Below are 23,173 nucleotides of genomic sequence, written 5' to 3'. Positions count from 1 at the left end.
ACTAATTGAATGTTACAATGGCTTTCATTTTCATTTTTCATTTACGTTGTATCTCACTTGCATATTTCTGTTCATTGTATACACTGTCACATTTTATTTGTTTCCTACTTCAAAATGTACATTTAAAGACAGCCGTGAAATATTATGATGCGTAAGCAGGGTGTCACCAAATCCAAATCAGTCCAACATAAAGGGTAGCATGGTAGCAGTTTAAATACTGAATCCACATATAGTCAGAAGACACACAGCAACACAAAAAAGGTAGCAAGTTATAGTTCCTGTTGCCTCTTTGGTGGTGCTAACAAGAGTTGTCTATAAATCCGAGTAATCACAAAGGAAAACGGATAAACTGCAGGGAACAAGTATAGAAGATGTTGCTGAGGCGGTTGACAAGAAATATCCTTGCGTCAAGGAACCCAGCTCTCCCTCAGGTTACAACGGCTGGCAGCAAAGCATCAAATGCAAGATGGCAAATTTTCACACCAAACACTGAGCCCACAGTGTTTCTGAGGTGATCTGCAATGCACTGAAACACATGAGCCCTGTGCACCAGAGGTGTGCAAAGAGCGTTAAAAGGCCTCACCTGGAAGGAGAGGATAAAGGGAGTCAGGAACAGGAGAGGATTCAGTTGCTTACTGCAGTACAGAACAGGACGACAGCGAATTGATAAAAGAAAAATAAGCGGCAAAACATTTGTACACAGAAGAAACAGAATCATCAACCTATCACCGAGCCGAGCAGACATCAAAGCCAGACGGCTCGCTCTATTCGAGGCGTCTCACCTGAGTTATAAGTGCGTGCTAATTAGAAATGTTCTTCATCTGTCGTGATGCACTGCACTAGTGGTTTTGTATATTTAGCTCTGAGAAACAACATGTGTGTTGCATTACTGTCAGCTATTTCCTACATAATATTTTCAGCTCGACTTCCAGAATTATTTTGTTTTCTGTTGCATTATATGGTTGCACGTTTTCCGATGGGAATCATTTTTAATAATCCTTGAAAGTGCATGTGAGGAACTTGAATTGAAGATAATCATATGCTAGTAAAAACATATTATCAACATACTGCAGTCAAATGATTTAACCCAGAGGGGCAACAAAGGAGGTCAGAAAACAATATTAAAATGAGGATCAGAATTAGGTCGTTTCTTGCTTTTAAAAATGTAAGAACAATACTGTATGTAATATTTGAAGCTTTGAAGCTGGTTTCATTATTTATCTGCATAGGAAGTAATTCTAAGTTTTACTATTGCTACATAGTCAATGTTAGCATTAGCAGCTGTTTACTTAGCAGCCTTGAAGAAATGTTGCAAGTTTGGCATCAAACTTCATTCCTTTACTCTTCAACAGCTAATTGTTGTTCAGGTGGTTGTTGAGAAAAATCCAACCATACTCATTTGAAGGGAGTGGCCTTGTGTTTTTAACTTAATATTAGCACAGGCAGCTGTTCTTGGTCCTTGTGATTCCACTGTGTACACCAAGTATGCAGATTTAACATGTTTTAACTGAGGAATTTGACTTTGCATAAATGAATAATGAGATTTTTCAAGTGAATCCCGCTTACATTTTTTAATTCTAATTTTAATTTTGATCTCTTCCTTTCAGTCGATTGAAAAACATATTGGCCATGAGGATTTCAATTGGCCAGTTGGCGCAAGTAATAAATAATAAAAAATTTCAATTCAGTCTGAAAATGTAATTTAAATGCGCAAACGGGACTAAACCTTGACCCACATCCAAAGTCGTCATCTGTGCCTGTAATGCCCACAAAGTTTTAGTAAATTTCCACTGGACCTTTACATCTTTTCAAATGAAAATGACACTACTTCATAAGTGGTCCGATATAGCTGCACTTGTCAGGTAAAAAACAATTGTGGACAGTTTAAGCCAGTGGTGTAGCACAGATTAAACATCATTAAAATATTTAAACCTTTATCAACATGAATGATAAATAGACTGCCCGTATACATTGTATCTTTGTTGTACACATATGCTATTCAATATCATTCGTTGACTCTGAGGAAGCCCCAGGCAAAGCTGTATCATGCCTAAATTGGAGGTTTATAGGGTTGTTGCAATTGCAAAATGTGCCAATATGATGGGCCCCTTTTCCTCTTGAGGAAACATTTGCCCGGTTTGTTTCTCCTGATGGCGCGCTTCTGTCTGTATTTATTATTGTATTTTGGCATTTTGCACACAAAAAAAAGTTGGATAAACATGTTTAGACAAAGTTGGACAAATCAATATTTACCTGCTGTTCTTTTTATCTGGATGGTGATGTGTTGACTCAACATCAGTAAACTGTCCCACCAAGCAGGCATGATATTGTGTGGAATAGAAACAGAAAAGTTACGGCAACAAAGGGACTGAATGGATTTCACTGAACGGATGTCCTGTGATACCAATTAAAACTTGAATTTAAATGATTAATTTAGGTACATATAAATAATAATAGCAGTGTAAATGTGTTGAATGAAGCAAAAATGTGCTAAAATGTGAATTGACGTTATTTAAAAATCTATTTTCTTTATGAAACTGATTTAATAAAAATACGTGGCACTTAGTTGCCACATTTTTTTTAAAGTAACAATTAGTCAAATTGTTTACGGTATAGTGCAACCTAATATGTGACGTCTAGGCCTTGTCATTATCTCTGTAGAAGAAATTTTGCTAAAACAAGTCTTAGTAGAAAACCCATTTCCAGAGAATCCAATTATCTGAAATAAAAATGACTGGCAGCATCCACACATTTCCATGCTGCAGAAATGAAATACAAAATGCAATAAGCTGAACTGAGTAAAAGCTTATCTTTTTCTTTTTGAGAGATGAAGGAGGTCTAACTCTGCTTTTTTTTCTCTGTCTTTTTTCATGGTGTGCTTGGCAAGAGGCTCCTGTCAGTCAGAATAACTTTATTAAAGCACAACAAAAAAAAGACAAGGAACTTGCCCAGGTAGCACAGATCACATTGACAACTAGCTTCAGTATATCCTGACACATTCAGGAGGGTTGCATCAAGTCATAATTTTATTTTATTTTTATAATTGGTTATGTACTGTGCCTTCACAGTGCATGACATTTACACAGCTGTGTTCATTTAATAAAGTCTCAGAATAAAGCTGCATTCAAGGTGAAATAACTGTCTCATTAATGCTCAGTGTGGTTGTGTACCAGTCTCTGGGCAGAAAGTAGTCTGTTTTCAGTTCACAGAGCCCTGGATTCTCAGAATGGCAAATGCTATTTATTTTATTAAGCTACATTAAAAGGTCATGAGAAATGACTGTAACTTTGCAAGAACTAATTACAAACACAAAACGTTTGGCATGTGTAGCTCTCTTACTAGAATTCCTTTAAAAACCGATGAGCACTGAATACCAGACTTTTGTATACAACACATATATATAAGACATAATATATCCTTTGTTAAGGACATTGCTGGCAATTACAGTTACTTAAGAATTATTTCTGAATTTAAGTATATTCCTTTGATTCGTTTTTTTTAATTATTATTATTTCCTTTCTGCCTGTCTATTTGTACACCACCAATAAAAGGACTGGGGCTTATCATTTGGCACTCCTGCATCTCCCTCCCTTACTTCAGTCAGCAAGTCATCTTCCCTGAAAAATAATGTTTGACAGAATAATTTAAACTCAAGGTTCAATCTCTAGTGTTTTCTTGAGCTTTCAACCACATCGACTATTTTGAAAAAGTCACTGGACTTGGTTAAAAGACCAAGACTTCTAACCTTGACAGTTGGTAGGAGATGCGTCGGGAACAAACATCAGTAATAAGCTCAAATGCATTTTTCCTCCAAACATTCAAGCACTTCTCATGTGTGAAAAGCCTTGTGACACTGTGGCTTTTTACATGCTTGCTTGTCAGAGACAGGGGTAATCATTTGCTTAGTAACAAGACTTATTTGATATTTTGATAAATGAATTCCACAATTAATTTTTAACAATATACTCGATTGAAATTCCTTTTATTTTTAAAAACACTTTATTAATCAAACTGATTCTGATGCTTTTTCATTATGTAACCCAACTCTGTGCTATTAATAAACTGTCCCAGACACTTTCCTGTTATGTGTCTATGTGTCTGCTTTCTGTTACCAGCATTATTGAACCGTCACAAAGCCCTTTGAAAGCCTCCAGACAGTGGGAGTCACTGACTTACCTGAGAACATAAAAGCATTGCTTTTCAACCATAGCATTTAAGTTGAAGTTGCAGTTCATCCATTTGAGTCCCTGCTGTTTCACAATGCAGGCTTCCATTACCAATACTTTGATTGGAAGCAATAAGTGAGACATCAAGATGAAGTGTTTCCAAAGGTTCATCGTTGTTTAAGAGAACAAAAACTATTGTCCTCACCCACTCCTCTGTCTTTGTCTTTCCTGGTGGTGTCATTAAGATAGTGGAGATTATAGCATTGTGGGATTAATGGACGCCGTCCACTGTAGAACAAAGCTGGTCCAGGCACACAGGATCCCAGGTAATGAAGAAGCAGCATGAGTTATGACTTCATGTGGAGCCGGGCTGATAAATTTGGAGTGCAGGAGTGGTCGCTGCTGACTTATCACCTCTGAGGAGCAGACTACGTGCTGCTTTAGTACAGTTACATCTCTCTTACCCAAGGGTCTATCAACAGTGCTTGTAATTTTGCATTTAAAGGAATTCTTCAAATGGCAATTATGCTTGTCACACTCTGAGTATTAGATAAGATGTTGTGTGTAAAATATGCAGCTACAACCAGGAAATGGTTAGCTAGCTTAAGGTGCAGGGTAAGCTAGCCTGGCTATTAAAAAAAAATCTTTCCAGCAGCACTTCTAAAGCTCACTAATAACATGTTGAATTTTGTTTCTTTAAACTGTATGAAAACCAAAATGTATAAACCTATTCCTTCACATAGTCTTTATGCTAAGCTAAACTAACTGCTTCCTTGCCGTAGCCACAAATTTAGCACACAAAAATGAAAGGTGTCAACATTGCAACAGGTTATTAGCAAAAAAAAAATAAATAAATAATAATAATAATAATAATAATAATACAATGGAATAAGGATGTTTCCAACAATGTCAAATTAAAATGTGTTCAAATAAAGTGGCATAGATTGCATTTTAGATAATTCATTTCTCTAATTCAGATTGACCTTAATTGCATTTTGCCACCAGGCTACAGAGATCAACACAAAATGTTAATATAATTAATATATATTGTATTAATATATATACACATACAGCTAGATTTATACTGGTACATAGTAACCACATGCTTTGGTTCCCAGTCTATTTTATTCTCAGTTTTGCACTCTTACCCTCCAGCACTCTCTACTGCTGTCTGTGGGCTTTTATCTGTGCGAGTGTATCTGTGTTGGCCCTGTGATGGATGGTGACCTGTTCACACTATCTCCCTGCCGTCCATCTAGTGTATGCTGGGAAAAAGGATGAACTGTAAAGAGAAAATGTATTATTTTGATCTGTCACTTCTCTGAATACCAACGCTGCCGCTCTGGATACTATTTTTTCTTCAGACCACCAAGGATAGCAAAAGTTGTCTTTGTATTACTGTAACCCAGGATGATATGAACCAAAGCTAAACCTAGAAAACTTCACTGACAACTATTGGGGTGTTTCTTAGTTGGATTTAATTACACCTCATTTTCATGTCTGATTCCTTGCAGGTAGAATGTTTTTGGATTACGGATTATGAGGATTACCGCTTGTACTTTGGTGACACCTCCACCCCCTTCTGATAATTTCCATGTCTCATAAGTGATTCATAATTCCAGGGAGGGGGGAGTTCAAATTCTCAGTACTAAATAAAGTCATTCCTCTACCTCTGTTAGTCATTAGTCTGCCTATGTTTTTCATAGCCGTAATAAGATTTAAGGACAATCCAAAAATGACATTACAGTGCTAAATGTGTATCTTAACAGTGCAATTACCAGTGCGTTTCATTCATAACATTATGAGAAATTGGTCGGTATAGGTGTTTTGAACCAACAAAAACGGATTTGTCTATGACAGTAATTCAAAGCCTTTACATATTCCACTCAGGAACACCCACCAGGTAGTCGCTTTAGCAAGAGAGGGCACTGCTATGTCACATAATGTGACACAAATGAATTAATGAACTGCTTAATTAGAATGCACATACTGCTCATTTTGTGGGGGTGTATTCACTGTCTAGCACTGAGACACCTGACAGACTATTTTTACTGATAACAGGCCCAGAGGAGATGGAGCGTGACTGGCTGAGACACTGTAATGTGGTGCGTCATGCCAAAGGTTGTGCCCTCTCTGTCCTTGCCAGCATCAGATGCGTAGACCGAAGGAGCCTTCTCATGTAACGTGTGGAGTGGCACATTACACGGGCCATTGGCTCCGTCTGAGCAGCCCCACAATATGCTGTCCTGTATTTCGCCTTGGTGTCAACAGGCATTCTGATTATTTATTTTCTGCAGGTTTATTTTGGGAAGCTGCATAAATGTGTGTCACATTGATAGAGACTCCCTGTGCCCAACCGGACCCATAACGTCAACAGCAGGATCAGTGCTGTTAAATTGTGGCTGTATCAGTGTCAGTCTGTGCACTTTGTCAAGTGCCAAAGTGTCATTTTGATATTAAAGTTAGTGAGGCTCATTGGTAGAGAAAGCTGTCAGGTCATTTTACTTCATTAGTTTGCAATGCCTTGTAAAAATATTCTGTTACAAGTGGAGGTCCTGCATCAAAAGTGATGAAAGTACATCAATATTTTTAATAATAGTAAATGTACTTAAAGTATCAAAAGTAAAAAAAAAAAACTCACTTCAGCAATATGACCCATATGGTTGTTTTAATGATATATAGTTGCCATGCAGAAGAAGATATTTCGGGCACCACTGGTAACACAAGTAAAAGTCCCATTCATTCTTCTCATAGACAATATTATGTAACAGCTGTAGTGCCTCTAAAGCTCGGGAACTCTGTCCAGGTGATGAACTGTGCATGAAAGTTGAAGGTACGACCTGTACATAAAGTTTTCTGAGGATGTGCATTTAGAGGAGAAACATCCAGTAGCATCAAATTCTGTCACATTAGCAGCTAATAGCAGGAGGGAGCTAACAGGATTATGGTGTTGAGAAAAGTGAAAACACTAGTTTGGAGCCCAAATGAATCTGATTTTTACATTCTGGTCAGTTTTGATAGAATTCACCGGTTATGGTGCCACATTTTTTACACATCTGGCAAAGTGTTTTGAATTCGCAGCTCTTACTGGTGTCTCCTCCACAACAACGGCACTTGAGACACATGGGTATTATTGCATTTGTCAAAATGATGGACAATGGACAATAAACAATGGATTTTTCAGAAACAAACCTGAATTAATTTTAATCATGATATAAACATATAGGGTTGTTACATTATCCAGGGAGTCCCATATTTGTGTAAGTAACATTTCACTTTAAGAAAAAAAAAAAAACTGAATAGGAATACTGAATGAGAAAAAACACTTCCAAAGCCAGCTGCTCAGCAACTCCTATATTATTATACTGTTATTGCAGATGCAATCATGCATTGGGGTTTTACTGTTGTAGTTTGACAGTTTTGTGTGTTTTTGATGTTCACAAGTGATGAGTTTGTTCATCAGTACACAGATTAGTATTAGTTACATTGCATCTTAACAGCAGTTGAGTACTGATCAACACATAACGTCAGCAGATTGTAAACAACAGTCCTAACTCCTCAGCTGCACTTTTTTTTCTTGGCCACGCACAGGACCCTGTTCACATTGTCACATTGTTTTCACATTGTTAGTTGGTACATCGTCATTATAAAAATATTGAAGATAGATTTAAGGTTAATCACATTAATATTTGAATCACCTTCATCAAGATCTACGGACATAGCCAAGAAGCAAGTAGTCCCTTAAATTCTCTGCTACATCTATATCCAAAGTGAGACTCAGAACTTAAATAGATTAAAATAAGATGATAACGTATGAGTTCAATTTTACTTGTCTGACTTAGCAGCAGTTTGTCATTATTACCATAAGTGGAAAACTGTCACAGTCCATTCAGTTGCTCATTCATTCTCCGCCTGCCTTTGCTATGATTCACTGTCTTGTCATTTCAGACCCTGCCACTCCCACCTGCCCTGCAGTAACCCCATCCCTTCCTGCCTCTCCAGTCACCTGAGCCCCCCTCACCTATTGGCTCACCTGTGCCCCAGTCCCTCATTAGCTCCCTAGTTTATAATTTGGTCCATTTCCACATGTATTCAGCCAAATCTTTCCAGGATTTTTGTACCTACCTCTTTGTGCCTGCCTGCTGTTTGACCTCCTGCATGTTTTTTGGACTTACCCCCTGTTTTGTCTATTTGCTTTGTGTTTCCTCTCACCACTGAGTTCACTCCTCGCCTAACTTACCTGCTCTTACCTTTAAATAAACGTGAACTGTTCCATGATCTGAGTCGTAACATGAAACTACAGTCATCACTTACTGTTAAAGTCACTTTTGAATGAGATGATAAGACTAATGAAGCAGCCTCAGTAATGTGACTATCATCACTAAATGAGAACCTCTATAAATTGATAAAGTTTTCTACAGATGAACTTTGAAGTTTAAGTTTCGTACTGTAAATAACTGAGTGACACAGTGTCACAACCTGTGACCTCCTTATTTCCTGTTCTATTTTGAAGGTGTCTGTTATTGGATTTTACTTCCTGCCCCTGTGTTTCCCACCTTTTGTGATTGCCTGCCCCGCCCCAATTAGTTGCACCTGTGTCTCGTTACCAGCTCCCCTTACGGGTATTTAGTCTCTGTGTTCCTCTCAATGTAGTTTTGTCCCAATTAAGGGGGCTGCATCTTTCAGAGGCTGCGTTCGAAGACTGACTGTATCCCAGCTGTCCCATTTCGAAGGCTCCTTCAAATGTACTTTCAGGTAAGAGGAGCTGCGCTTTGCGAGGCAGCAGTAAGTACAGGCACAGCTGGTGATGCTTAGCCAAACTCCTGTAGGCCAGACCGTTTGTTTTTGGTGCAGCCTTTGTGGCGTATGACAGCTGTGAAGGACCACGCCTTTGTAGACGGTGTCCTCCAAAGGGACACAGCATCTTTGTCAGACCTTCTGTGGAAGTTCTCGTGTTGCTCAAGTGGAGAATCATGTTTTTTGTTCCTGCCTGATTCCTGTTCATGTTTCCTACTTTTTTTTTTTTTTTTACCAGTGTATCTTGTCTGATGGTAAGTTTTGGACTTTCTTTGTGATCGTAAAACTAGCTTCACTGCCTTTGAGTTTGTCTGCATTTGGTTCCTGAAAATATTGAACTGTTGACCTTCCTGATGAAAGGAAAATATATTCTCACCTAATTTCTCATCCATGTGATTATATAATTTCCTTAAAGAATATTTCCTTAGTCTAGTTGAAATCCCAGTGTTATTTGAATGCTATTTTGTGGCACTCACTGGCTGTACAATTTTAGCAGTATTTTATTTTTGGAAAACCATGTCAGCCTCTAAATTAATATCCTAATGTGAAACATAGATTTGAACAACTTTTAACATCTGAAAAAGGAAGAACTGGAGGCAGGGATTGTGTTACAGACTATGAGAGGGACAGAGACACAACCTCTCTCAAAACGTCTATAAATAATGTAGGAGAGAATCATTTCTGACTTGAAATGTGTTATGGAGGAAGCAGCTGTGGATACCTAGGTGTATAATATTGATGGAATTCCAGTATTCACCAAACAGTCCCCCAATCTAGCTCTAAGTGGTTATTTAAACTTCAGGAGATGAGACTAAAATTGGATTTGACATTTCTCATGTCCATATATTAGCATTTCACCACCAGCCCAAACTCTGTTGTGAAAGGTCCGTTCTCTCTTCATTCTCTTTGACTAAGCCATCTGCAAATTGCAACTTGTTAAATGAATTAAATGCTGATTAGACCGTCCCACAGATGCAGACACATGATTTGCATACTGCGTGTATATGATAGACTCTTTGAAATGCTCTCTACTTCATTACCCTGTCACATTCTGCTAGGCCAACTTCCCTCATCTTTGCTTCTAAAATTATACATTTCACAAGCATGTGCAAGGGATTAGTTGTTTTTTTTTTGTTTTTTTGGTGTGTATTTATTTTTGCTGGATGGGGGGGGGGGGAAACTTGTTTCCACTTATTTTAAAGTATTTGAGGTGCCCCTAAATGCAAATTAAGGATGACAGATGTGTAGCTTATAATTACTTTCTATTGAATTCTTACCATGATGAACACTTTCCTACAATGGATGTGCTTAGTCGTAGCTCTGACAACTAAACTGATGGTGACAGATGGCTGTCAGTAGTTAGTTACAGGGGCCTTATAGTGTTCACCAGGTCACAGGTTCAATCCCCTTAACTGCAAGCAAGGAAATATTCACATGAGGCATTTTCTTTGTCAAGAATAGATGCACCGTGTCCTACATATGATGCATAAATGGGTCGGAACAGGAATTTGTATTCTAAACTAATTGGATTATTAAATGAACTGATAATGAACGCTAATTATAAAATCCATGTTTGTTTACATTTATTTATGCAACCAAACCAATTTATTTGAAATTGTATCATAGCCCACTCTTTTTTTTTTTTCTGTCTTGTTAGATGGTGATGAATGGACTGCTGTGAATGATGCACAGCAGTCACTAAAAACCTTCACTCAAGAATGAGGACAATTTATTTATTTATTTTTTTTGCTTTCATGGTAGTGCTAAAGGAGCCAGCAAATTGCTCACACTTGGTCCTATTCAGTCCTCAAAATGAGCAGTTAGTCAGCATGTTTTGCGCATGTATGAACACGTATGAGCTCAGACTCTCTGGAGCGAACCAAACTTGGATGACTTCTGACAAGTCCATTGTTGTGGTTCACAACGTGCATTGTGAACACAAAGTGCTTCAGGTTTGCTGTGCCTTTTGCAATTGTATGTTCATACGCTCACTGGGACGCTTGAAAAAACATAGTCTCACAGTAACTGTAACAATATGTAGAACTATAGTTTACTGTGTAATATATTACATAATGTATTACACTACATTTATGATTTTAAATTAGTAATACAATATTACTGAGTACCACAAGAATATGGATAAGTCTGGTATAACAGCAGCCATCTTGTTCCAAGTGAAAGCTACCCATAATCCAAAGCAGTAAGAGGACTGAGGCCCCATCAGAGCTGAAGTGGACCATAAAGGGAACTAAATCCTCTTTCAAAGTAACTTGCAATGTGAAAATAAGGAGTCCCTTTTCTGAGTTTGGTTTGTTTTAAAAGGTTTTAAAAATGCCCTGAAAATTAACTTAGAATTAGCTGTGCCTGCTTTGAATGTGATCCATCAATTTTCTGGTTGTATCAAAAATAGAATTTTTTTACCTTTTCCACTTGGTTGAAATTAGAATTAACTAAAAATTAGTGTAATTTATTGTTGTGATAAATAATGTCTCTTTCCATGGAGAAAAATCTACCAGATCCAGAAGAGTTCAGCCTCACTAATAATGGTGCAGACAAAAAGCAGTGATCATTCTCCAGATAATACAGCCCTGTCTCTGAGTCGCAGCGGTGCTATCAAGTAATAAATCCAGCATGATCATTTCAAACTGTTCACTTCTTTTTTGCCAACTATAAATCCAGCCTCAGAGACTTGAGTTTCAGTTCTCTGGTTCTCAACAGACCACACTGTCTTACAGAAACTCTGCAAATTCTGTATATAATCATTTGCTTCCCCATCTGTGTCGTGGTGAGAAATGTTATCACTGGCTGGATTATGTTCAGAAGGCATTTGTTATATTTTTTATATTTTTGAATGATGGAGTGGGTTGTTTGGGTTGGATGGTGGGCGTACAGCACACAGGGCTCACATATTGACATCCATCCTTACATTCATTGTTTCTCACCAAATGCATTGTGTGTGTGTGTTCTTGAGGCCTGATAAACATGTTCAGTACTTTTCTTCTCCGTTGCCTTTGTTGGCACACTGTGGTAGCTTTTGGCACATGGCAGCAGGGACCCGCTCTTACAAATGTTGCTACATAGCTGTAAAAGCAGTCCACTATTGCCTCTGTTACCAACCAGAATTGAACAGCCACAACACCCATGGGATCATTGTCAGATAAACATTAAGAGGTGATTTTGTTTTTGGACAGTTCAGTTTTCAAGCTGTACCTCTCACCTTGTGAGTATGAAGCCACACACAGTATTCATTCACCGCAGCCTTAAGCTTGTTAAAGGTTAGGGCCAAGTGCACCTCTGGGAATGAGAGGGCCAGTGTCATATCTCATCAGACCCCAAAGCTTAAACTGTCTGGGTAGTTCATTTGGAGAGAGGAGTTTTCATTGTACATTCATCGTCTTTATACTGTCAGATCCTTGTGCCCTTCACGCCTGAGAAGAGAAAATGTACATGTTAAGTCACAGTGATCATGTAGTCGAGTGAAACCGACTCCTCTGAGAGTTCCCTTTCCCTCTATTTTAAATGATGTTAATGCAAATCAAGTGGAAGGTGAGGCCTAAGTGCAGAAAAGTGAGATGAATATCAATTGCTACAGTTTAACATAAAACCCCATTTTGTTTTTTTTTTTTTTCTCTTCACCCACTTTACTGATGGTCATCTACATCCTGTGAACTAGTTCTAGTTCAAACTGATCTGTTTAACCCACAGCACAATATTAAAACGAATCTGTGAATTATGACTAGTTATAAAATTGACTTTAAAGATGATGGGAACATAAATTGTCTGGCATCCTCTCGTGTCGTCTGGATAACTAGTGGTTATTGTTGATTTCTTGTTAGATCTGTTTATTTCTTGTTTTCTGCAGACAGAAGTAGGTTTCATATGACATTTGTTGACACTGTTGCAGGGTTTTAGTGTATTTTGTATTGTGCATTCATGCTGGTTGATATTAGTTTTCATGATTGTTAGTGTTCTGCTGGTCTTTTCCGTTCTGGTTCTGGTTGGGCTCGCTTTCAACAAGGTGTTAGCACTGTCCACTGCCTGGACCAATCTTGGCTCTCTCCCATTATTCACACTTGATGAAAGCTTAGCCACTTGGCATGTGTGTCTGCTGGCTTGGTGTAAGTGGGTCCTTTCCCTCTAACAAGCTAGGCCACAGTGCAGTGCATTTCATCCACTATTCAACTAAGACCACTGGAGAACACTGCCTGGCTAAGCATGTGACCCACAGTAAACCATGTTGCTGGCCACAGTTACTGTAGAACCAGAGCCAACACATCACCCTGAGCTTGTTGCTTGAGCTTAATTGATTGAGTGCAGAGGATGACGCTTCACTGTGAACATATGAACTGTGCAAATGTGCAATGCAGGACTACTCAAGGTGAGGGTCTGTGTATGTCTGTAAATGAAAGTGACCATATGTTGTGATGGTTGTGTGGCTTTGTCCAACCCTTTCTCCTAGAAACTACATTTATATATTACAATGTTTTGTTTTTTGTTTTTTTTTTTTTTTTTTTTTTTTTTTTCCTCAATTATATTGTGCTGACAAACATAATCGCTGACAGGATTGTGTTTAGGGGTTTTTTTTTTTTTTTTTTTTTTTTTTTTTTTTTTTTTTTTTTTTGTAGTTAAGGAGTGGATGACTTTCACACCAGAGCCAAGAGCTTGTATCCAGACTCCGCTCCATGGTTAGATTATTAGTGATAAAAGGACTTTAGTTTTAACGTTAGTGAAACGTTATTACATGTTAATAAACACATTGTGTTAGAAGTTGCTGTGAGTGTAGAAACACAACCATATAACTCTACTGTCATCACAAGTGGATGTAGTGCTGCAAGATCAGAAATCTTGAAAGAAACAGCTCCATTGTCAATGAAGATTTTAATGATACATTCAGTATTGACTTATTTGCAATGTGCGAAATACACAAGTTATTAATCATACTGTTAATAGAAAACATCATCTCGTCACAATAAGATTTCCTACGAAACATAGTTGCTGCTGTAAATCAGTTGTGTATAAAAGTCGTTACTAGGAGACAGGATTGAATAGTCAGGAGTGCTTTCATCATTTGTAAAATATCTTCGTATTAGTCTCACTGAGGTTGTATACCGATACTGTATGAATGGATAGATGGGACAGAAACTGGTTCACACTAGCAGCATAGATTTGCTGTTGGTAGTATTGATGTCGACCCATTTAGCTGTGATTTTGAAGTGTCTTGCACCTAGATAAAATCCAGATGCTTTTTAAATAGACTTCCCTTTATGCTTCGCCACGTTTGCTTCATTGTCGGCCAGATCACAAATCTGATTTCAATCCAAATTGGCTTTTCTGGGCTACATGAAAAACAGGGTCAGTTTTACTCCAGTCTAGAGGATTTACACAAACACACAAGTGAAATTAAAGTTTTCTCTTCTTCATGGGCTCTTATTCAATCCTCTGCCCCAGTCACATAGATTATTCAGTGGTTTAACTGATCAGGGATCTGCTGACAGCTAATTTCTGTGTCGCTTCAACTACTTCTTTCATAGACAACAGACCCTGCAGAGATTACTTCCACAGCCTGCCTACTGACACATTTAGACTTCTTAAAGTGTGTGTTTTGTTCTTGGAGTGATTAATGCATTTACGACGTTTCAACAGAAGTGTAAAGGTCTCCCTCTGATTAGGTAAACCACTTTCAAAGGAAATGGGGGTTGTGGTTTCATTTTTAAACAAACCATGTGTGAAATGGAGAACGCTTTCCAGTCCAATCCATGAAATTGATGTCTGTGTTTAGTGGCTCTTGCAACCTCATGAGCGCTGGTGTACAGTTAACAAGTGAAGTCACTAATTCCACATTATAGTGGATACCAGTGGGAATGTACTGTGCTAAGACTGATCGTTTTATTGTATCGCATTTCTGAGAGCTGGCAGGTTATTTCAAGTATGTGATTGTGTGGTTTTTATTCTCAAAGTTTGGTTTATTTTCTTTTGTGGTGGCTTCACTGAATATCTGAATATAAGAGGATCTACATATTATCAAAGTCAGTATGTATACATAGATAATCACAAAAGGGAAAGGTGCTCAAATCCAACCTATAGAGAGTCACCGCCCTCACCAAACAAACCACATCACTGTGACTTTGGAATCGATAGAGCCTGATAATGAAGACAAAGCCAATTAGTAAAGGGAGCAGCGATAAATGACAGACAACCAAAAACAGAGACTATCTTCAGTCCAATTAGCTGTCACATATTCCAACATGCCCACACGATCAATAGATATAGACAATGAAAACATAGTCAAACAGGACATTGCTGGTCGGGATAATTGAGGTCAGTGAGCCATCGCACATCTCACTGACTTTGGGAGGAATAAAAACAAGCAAGACATGCCCCTCCCATCAGGAAAATGGGAAGGACAAATCGCAGAGGGAAGTGTTTGCAACCAACATATGCCAAAACTGCTCAGGTTGGTGGAATAAACACTTGGTATAGAAATGGTTATGTGCCAAGTATTTACAACCACTTTTTTCCTTTTTAGTAGCTGTCATTGTTAGAAGTGGACTTCCTGTTTAGGATTCAGCCTGGATCTTCATCCATGAGAGATTAATAGGAAATTGTGCATGTGTCATCACGTTACTATAATGGTATCTCATTGATAGGAGGCTGCATTTTGTATTTAAATGACTACTAATGCAAACTGAACATTTCCTATTCGAAAACATTTGCATTTGTTTTTAATGTCTGCTGCTGCTTCACATTCAAAGCATTCAGCTGGCGAACCACAGGGCTTTTAAGCATTCAGAGACTGTGGTGTATGTGGAACTGAAGTTAGTGCTGACTGGTATTGATCATGAAAAATGTAATGACAAAGCAACAGTTGTTTTGGAGCTTTTTGTCAGCAAATCATTTTAACAACTTTTTAATGTTTCTGCTGTGGAAAACTACAATTAAGGACAATTATGTAATGAATCCACTTCATCCAGTTTCTTTGGCTCCAGTATAAAGTTAACGTAAATTACATAACCAGCTAATAGGAAACTCCCTTTACAAGTTTCACAAACCATCAGTCATGTCAGTGTGATGTTTTTTGTGTAATTTGCTTGGATGGACAGACACTGACTGGTAACGAGCAAAGTCCTTTGATGACTTGAATAACGAACACTTGCCTCTTAGTCCGATGAGCTCTGGTAGAAATCAATGCATTTTCAGGATCAATAGATAATTATACAGTACCTGATCTTGAATAGCTACTTGGTGAAAGGGTAGTGGTTTAAGTGACATCAGAAATCTGAAAACACACTGAAGTAACAGCAATTAAGCATAAACGAAGAAGCTTGTGATGAAATACAAAATATTTACAGAGATTTATTTAATCAGGATGCGGCTGAATGCATGAATGTATTTTTGTATTTTTATTTATTTATTTATTTTTTTACCCCTGCAACATTTGAAGCACTTCCTGTCTTACTTTAAATGTGCTTCTACACATTTTGTTTGTCAACTGAAGCTGTTAAGGCCTCTGCACAGCTTATGTGACTTGAAAAAGTCCATCCATCTCCCTGTCTTGTCTGAAGACAAACATTCTTCTGAAAACAAAGACAAAATCTTTCCACCACTTTAGCACTTGTCGTCACCGGTTCATTTGGTCCTGTACTTAATTCTATTTTAAATATGAATTGAAGTTTTGTTACAAGTACAACATTTCTCTGGGGTTGTAAAGGAAAAATAAGAGGAGAAAGCCAGAGAGAGAGAGATGTCCCCTGCTCTGCCTCCTAAGTGCCTCCAGACAGAACTGTCCTGGCAAGCTGTAGGTTGGACACAGAGAGATACATTTTCAGCCTGAGAGCCTGAGGGCTCTTCCGGGACCAAAGTGTCAGTAAAACAGAGAGGCTCAGTATCGCAACACTTTCAAAATGGCTCAGGGTGACAGAGCATTGACATCACTCACAATGAAAACAAAACCTCTCTGACCTTTGTGTGTGTGTGTGTGTGCACGCGCATTTGTGGTATTATTCTGACAGAGCATATAGATGAGTCACATGAACAGAAATGTGTGAAGAGTAGAAAAACATTTGCCATTTTCCATTCAAGACTTATGGATTGGTCAAAAGTTAACAATGTCTGTGTAGTGTTTTTTGCATTTCCAATGCATCTAATGAACAAATTGGTGAAAAAGACCAAGAGATTTGAAAAAAGCACAACAATGAGTGTAATGAATGGATACAAAGGGGATGGGCAGAGATGGATGGTGGTCTCTTTATCTTTATGTCGTTCTGTCTGACTGGTAGAAAAGCTAACAAAGTCTTGTATGTAGGAGGTGGCAGCTCAAGAGGTTTGTGTCGGTGACTCTCACCACTGCTAACTTCAGACCGACATTAATGCCAGAGCAGGGTCTTTCACTGCACCAGAGACAAACCTGGTTCTGCTCAAAATGCAGGCAAGGTTCCTAAGTTTTAAAACAGTTTCCGGGCCATTGGAGAAGTTCCTGTGGTGGAAACAAGCTAATTGTGGAACGTGGTTAACGAGCTGTAAAAATAACTCCCAGGAGTTGGTGCAGAGTGGAACAGGTTAAAGCAGTTATTAGTGAATGTTGCTGTGCACTGCCAGGTGGCCAGAAACATGCCTTCAAATGAATCCTTGTGTCTGCTGGATGTGTGGGCAACACATTTGCCACAACATTTCAAGATTAATATATCTGTGTTGTGTTTTTCAGCTTGCCTTGCTGGGGAAGAAAAAAAAAAAAAAAAAAAAAAAAAATCAATGAACATACCTTTTTAAAACAAGAAACATTGATTGTTGTAAAACTGATTTTGCAAACTCTCTAATTTAGCAGTGTACCATCTATGACAGAGAAACACAAGCCATTAAAATCTGCCATATGTGAGGTATCCTCTCTTGTGGTCTAGCTGCCTGTTTGACGTGGAGAACAGCTTTCACACACACATGTATGGGCACGTTTGCTCCAGTGATGCAATACATGTCCAGCGCCTGCTCCTCATTAGCCAGCTTGCAGGTCAATTGTGTGTGTGTGTGTGTGTGTGTGTGTGTGTGTGTGTGTGTGTGTGTGTTCTCCCTTCAGGGCATGGCTGAAGAGTGGGCGAAAGGATGTCATTTGAACCCGTCACTTGTCCAGCAGCAGGCGCAGGCAGCAGATAAGGCTGATGTTTTAGATGTAAATCGCTGCCATCTGCTGCGCTGGAGGAACGTTTATCCTGAGATGGGAGCTATTATATTTAGCCAGGATTATTTGGGACTTTGCAGAGAAAGTTTGAAGAGTGCGTGTGTGTGTGTTCTGGCACTGGAAAGCCATCCTTATTTTTAGAAATCAGCATTTGGCAGGTATGGCTTAGCATCCCGGCAACTGGCGAACATATGCATAGCTTTCGTGTTTTGTTGAGTGGGAGGTTTGGAAGTGTAATTATGTGATGTCTCAATTTTTTTCTCCACTTTAAATTTTTTTTATTGACATCGTATTCTGAAGGCATTGCTAATACACAGCCGGTGTGGCTCGAACTGTTTAATAGAGGATAAATTGATTCAAAGTTATTAATATGTGATTGATTATCACTAGCATGTATTCCTAAATGCATCTCGTGCTCAAGGGACCTGCACGGTTTAGCTAGTTCTGTCAAGTGGGATGAAAAGGTGTTGCAGAATGATAATGCTCCGACACATTTTAGTACACAAATAAACTTGTAAACAAAATGGCCTGGATTCTCGCAAGTATACACACACGCATGCAAATGCACGTAGACCTTTTGAAAACGAGCTAAAACACCAAGATGGGGGTGTTTTCAGAACACGTTGTTACGCATTGAATCCCAAATCTGTTTGCTTGGTGTTTGTGTTTACTGATCGCACTCCCTCCAGCAGCCAATTCTTTATCTCCAGTGCAAAGTGTTGCCAAAAAGCTTCAGGCATAAATCTTCCAGAGGAATGAATAGCCCACTGTTGGTATGGTGTGACTGTCCAACCGTCTCTCTCTCTCTCTCTCTCTCTCTCTCTCTCTCTCTCTCTCTCTCTCTCTCTCTCTCTCTCTCTCTCTCTCTCTCTCTCTCTCTCTCTCTCTCTCTCTCTCTCTCTCTCTCTCTCTCTCTCTCTCTCTAGGGGCTAGATGATGTGCTTAGTGGAAGTTAATTAAATAAATGTCTGAACAGTCTTTGACATGGGATGCTAATTTTTTATTTTTTTTTTTTCTTCCCACCCAAGATTTAAATGCACCTAATGTTGATGTTTATAAAGAGGTGTGTGTGACTAATGCTACAATTATGGGTCTCTGAAAATACATGTAAATATGTCTGCGGGTCCAGATGGCATTATGGGTAATTTTAGTTATGCAGAACCTCGCATTGCAGCAGATATGCACACCTTGAAAATCTCTGCATCAAGCAGCCTGATTGGTTGACTAGTTGCCTCCATGATCCTTTGGCACAAACATGAAAAACTGTATTGAATCAATATCATATGTCAGCCATTGAGTGTATCTCTTTTCATATTGCACAACAAAAACATACACATGCTCACACATATGTCTGGACCCGACTTATTTTTCCAGTCACTGGGAAAACACCCCCCACCTCCAAGCGGAATTGCAACCTCATTAAAAGAACATGATGCAATTTGGATCAAATGTTGATAAGAAGCCACATTAGCTCGCCCATAAGGGACCCATCTATAGTGATACCATGTGCATTGTGCCAGCCACGTTGTGTACTCCCCGCCTGTGTAACCACATCAATTGAGGGGCAATTCAGCCTTTCCTGCAGGACGATTTAATCCTTATTTTTCAGGAGGACTAGAGTGCTTCCTCCTGCAAAATCTAATAAGCTGTGTACTGCTCCGAGAACTACCACACCACAGCAACGAGCTTAGATATAAGATCAAGTAATGATCAAAGGCCAAACTAGCTAAAGCTTCCAGGGAAAAGAGAGGAGAGTGCACTGGAGCTTAACCTGTGGCTGTCTGCATCACTATCCATGTTTTCTAACACTGGCGCCATCATTTGTCTTCAGTGCTGTTAAAATATGTTTAATTAGCTGGAGACTGAATCAGAAAAGCAACAGATATTCACAGATGATGATGTTAGAAGGTAAAAATGTTACTGCCCCACACTTGTGTCTTCATCTGCTCTCTGAGGCTTTTCACACTGGGCTGTAGCTCTGATTATGTCACACATCTCCAGGGAAAATATTTAAATCAGTTGAAAACAATTAAACTGCCACATACTGAATCTTCAGTGTTGCGGCGTAGAGGCGGAGCCCTTGCCAAAAGCCTATATTTTTATCCCCCCCCCTTTCTGTCTCCCCTTCTCTTCTAGTCTTTAATCTCTCTTTCTCTCTCCCTCCCTCTCCCCATTTCACCTGCCTGCTCCCTCTTTCCTCCCTCTCACCGCCGATCTTTCGCTTCCTCTTCTCGCCTCTCTCATTATCGCTCTCTTGTGTCTTGGCCTGGACTTGTTCTCACTGTTTTAGTATCGATTAGAGGCTCCCTCTAGGGTGTGGGCCTGCCTGCATCTGATCTGACGGAACTGAGATTTGTTCACATTTCTCCCTGCACCCCTGACGGGATTTTCTAGCACCTGATGTTGAGATTTCCTTTATGAGAGCTCACAACCATCTGCTTACTTTCAATTAGCTGCAGAACACATGCCATTTCCTTCAAATGATTAAGCTCCGGCTTGTGTGTGTGTGTGTGGGGGGTGGGGGTGGGGCTGCTGTAAAGTGTGTGAAAATGTGTTACGTTTCCTCTGGCTATGAAAGAGCTTGAAGTGGAATTTCTGTGACTATTATCCTCCACCTGTGTGCATAGTTCAACACCTGCATAACAACCATTCAAATGCACTCATGTGTGTTGTTACCATATCATCCACACAGGCACTGTGGCAAGACTTTGCTTTAATTTTGCCTCTTACCTTTTGTCTTTTACAACTCGTGTACAAATGAGTATCTCAAATAGAGCAACTTTTCTATTTGGTTCCATGTTAACGTGCGTTCATACGCAGATTAAAACACAGCATCTCAACCGCAGCTCCTCTCCACACAGTCTCCAGGAGAAAAATTAAAGGCTGGCTGAGAGAAAATGCTCAACAGCGGGAGCAGGATGTGCAGCATTAAAAATGTAAAGCATTTGTGGGATGATTGCATTTGCTCACAACAAGGAAAGATGATGACACATGTTTCGCATTAAAGAGAGGCCATTGCAAAGCTATTTTGGAGAGATGCACTCTCATTGGGCAATGCTCTTTAAAAACAGCAGCAGCCCTTTTTAAATTAAAAGGTATGAGTTGTTGGGGAACAGGGTTATGGAGAGAAAGTAGAGGAATTTGAAGTAGAATTACTTTAACAATATCAAAGTTATTATCAGACAGATCAATACTTTTCTTTGTTACTTGTGCAAGTTCTTTCATACACAAGATGAGCGATTTATTCAACTTTCTATGTCGGCTCTTGTGCTGTTGTTTCTATACTAAGCATAATAGAGCATGGAAACGGCTGCCTTATACACTATTCTCCAGGGCAGCCATGTCCTGCTGCTTTTCTCTTGTGCTTGACAGGACTAAGACACTTGAAACTACAAGTAATGTTTCATGTGTTTTGATATATGTGAAGTAAGTCACACTGGTATGTTCAAGAAAATAAATAAAAAAATAAACTAGCTTGTTAGAGTCAAGATATATCCATGGAGAGGAGTAATACCGCTTATCACAGCAATAAAGGGAGGTGAGTGAGACAAACCTGAGGCTAGTGATAATAAATGGTCTGAATAGTCATACAGTAGTTCAGTAACAATCGGTTCAAATGTTAACTTTTTTTTTTTTTTTTAAAGCTGAACTTTCCATTGTTGAATCTTCCATGAACCAGCTCAAAATTCAAGGCAAAACAAGGGAGACCACAAAAATAAGGTTTAAAGTCAAATAAAAGTTACTATAACTAAGAACAAGCAAAACCCAAATTTAAGGTAGGACATGTATATCAGTGAGATCAGTGGTGAGGTGAGTGAGAGGCAGTGTGAAATATGTAGTCAATAAAGTGACAAAATCAAGCTAACCCCAAACCCTCTATTCTGCTTCGTTCATAATTTCTCCATCCGGCATCTCTCTCCTTGGAATCAGCTGACTTCAGGTCTTTGGCAACCTGCAGATCTTGACACAATCTCAACCGGCCAATCACGTTGTCCCCCCCGCGGTCAGCTGTCATTTCAGTGTGATTTGCTGCGACCCTCCTCTACGCCATTCACCTCCTGATAGCCAGTGCAGGCCGAGCTCATCGTCACTCATCACATCCACATCTCCAGCTCCTCTTCTTCCCATCAACAGGATCACGTCCAGCATCCGGTTACCGGTTACCTTCGCACAGCCTCACCCCCTTTTCACATATGACATCACGATGGGGTCTAATCACCAAAGACTTTTTTTTTTTTTTTTTTTTTTTTTTTTTTTTTGGTTAAATAAAAGCTCATGCTTTTTAAGAACATTACTGTGCTTACAAAGGTCAAAACTCCAGCAACACTTGCTTTACACATAACAGCTCTATTGTAAGACCGACTAGTTTCAGCTTTAGCCCTTCATCAGCGTCATCACAGAAAGTATAAGTCTCCAAATTATAACTCAAACAGCAAATGATTGCCAATGACACCCAACCCATCCAGATGACTGGAATTTTGGGAATAGTTCATACTTTCTGTGGTCAATTCTTTTTTTTTTTTTTTTTTTTTTTTTTTTTTCTTTTCCTCCATGGCTTTAGGTGACAGGCTGTAGAAAAGTGCACTGTGGACTCTGGACTCTCTTTAAAAATGTAGCTTTAGATCTGAAACACTGAGGATGAAAATACAGACAACTGCTTGACATTTCCCTCTAGAATCCAAAGCTTTGATTTAGAATAGACACTAACTTTTTGCAGCAATCCAATTGCCCTCAATATTTCAATCAATGCAAAAGCACAAACGCTGCAGAAAAAGGCCGAATTTTCGCAATCACCAACTTAGCGCTCTATTTGCCACAAATAATAAATTTTCTGTCCGAGTGACGGGTAACAGTTATTTGACATTTAATTAGACAGCAGCCAAGTGTTGCAAGGAAGTAGGACATATTGTCCATCAAAGTGAAAGGGGGCTTGGAGTCTCGGAGAGGGAGAGAGGATAAATTGGAGCAAGCTTAGCCACAAAGACGAGCTGTCAGTCACTGGCCTCATTTGTGGTCCACAGCTCACACCTGCCACCCCTCG

At 39.1% G+C, this 23,173-nt stretch overlaps 1 long non-coding RNA gene across 2 annotated transcripts in view; it reads left to right on the top strand.

Annotated features, from left to right (window-relative positions):
- The first annotated feature begins 8,790 nt into the window (after nucleotides 1-8,790).
- The window catches only part of LOC139626709 (uncharacterized), a 44,818-nt gene continuing 30,435 nt past the window's right edge, over nucleotides 8,791-23,173 (top strand). For both annotated transcript variants that reach the window (XR_011692407.1, XR_011692395.1), the window contains exon 1: nucleotides 8,791-8,921. This is a non-coding gene — a long non-coding RNA (uncharacterized lncRNA). The remainder of the gene's footprint in view (nucleotides 8,922-23,173) is intronic.

Source organism: Trachinotus anak, unplaced genomic scaffold, assembly GCF_046630095.1.
Source record: "Trachinotus anak isolate AG129_WGS33_773 ecotype Australia unplaced genomic scaffold, CSIRO_AGI_Tana_v1 ptg000001l, whole genome shotgun sequence".
In the NCBI taxonomy this organism is placed as follows: domain Eukaryota; kingdom Metazoa; phylum Chordata; class Actinopteri; order Carangiformes; family Carangidae; genus Trachinotus; species Trachinotus anak.
The sequence above is the reverse complement of the archived record's forward strand: the minus strand, read 5'-3'. Positions and strand labels throughout refer to the sequence as shown.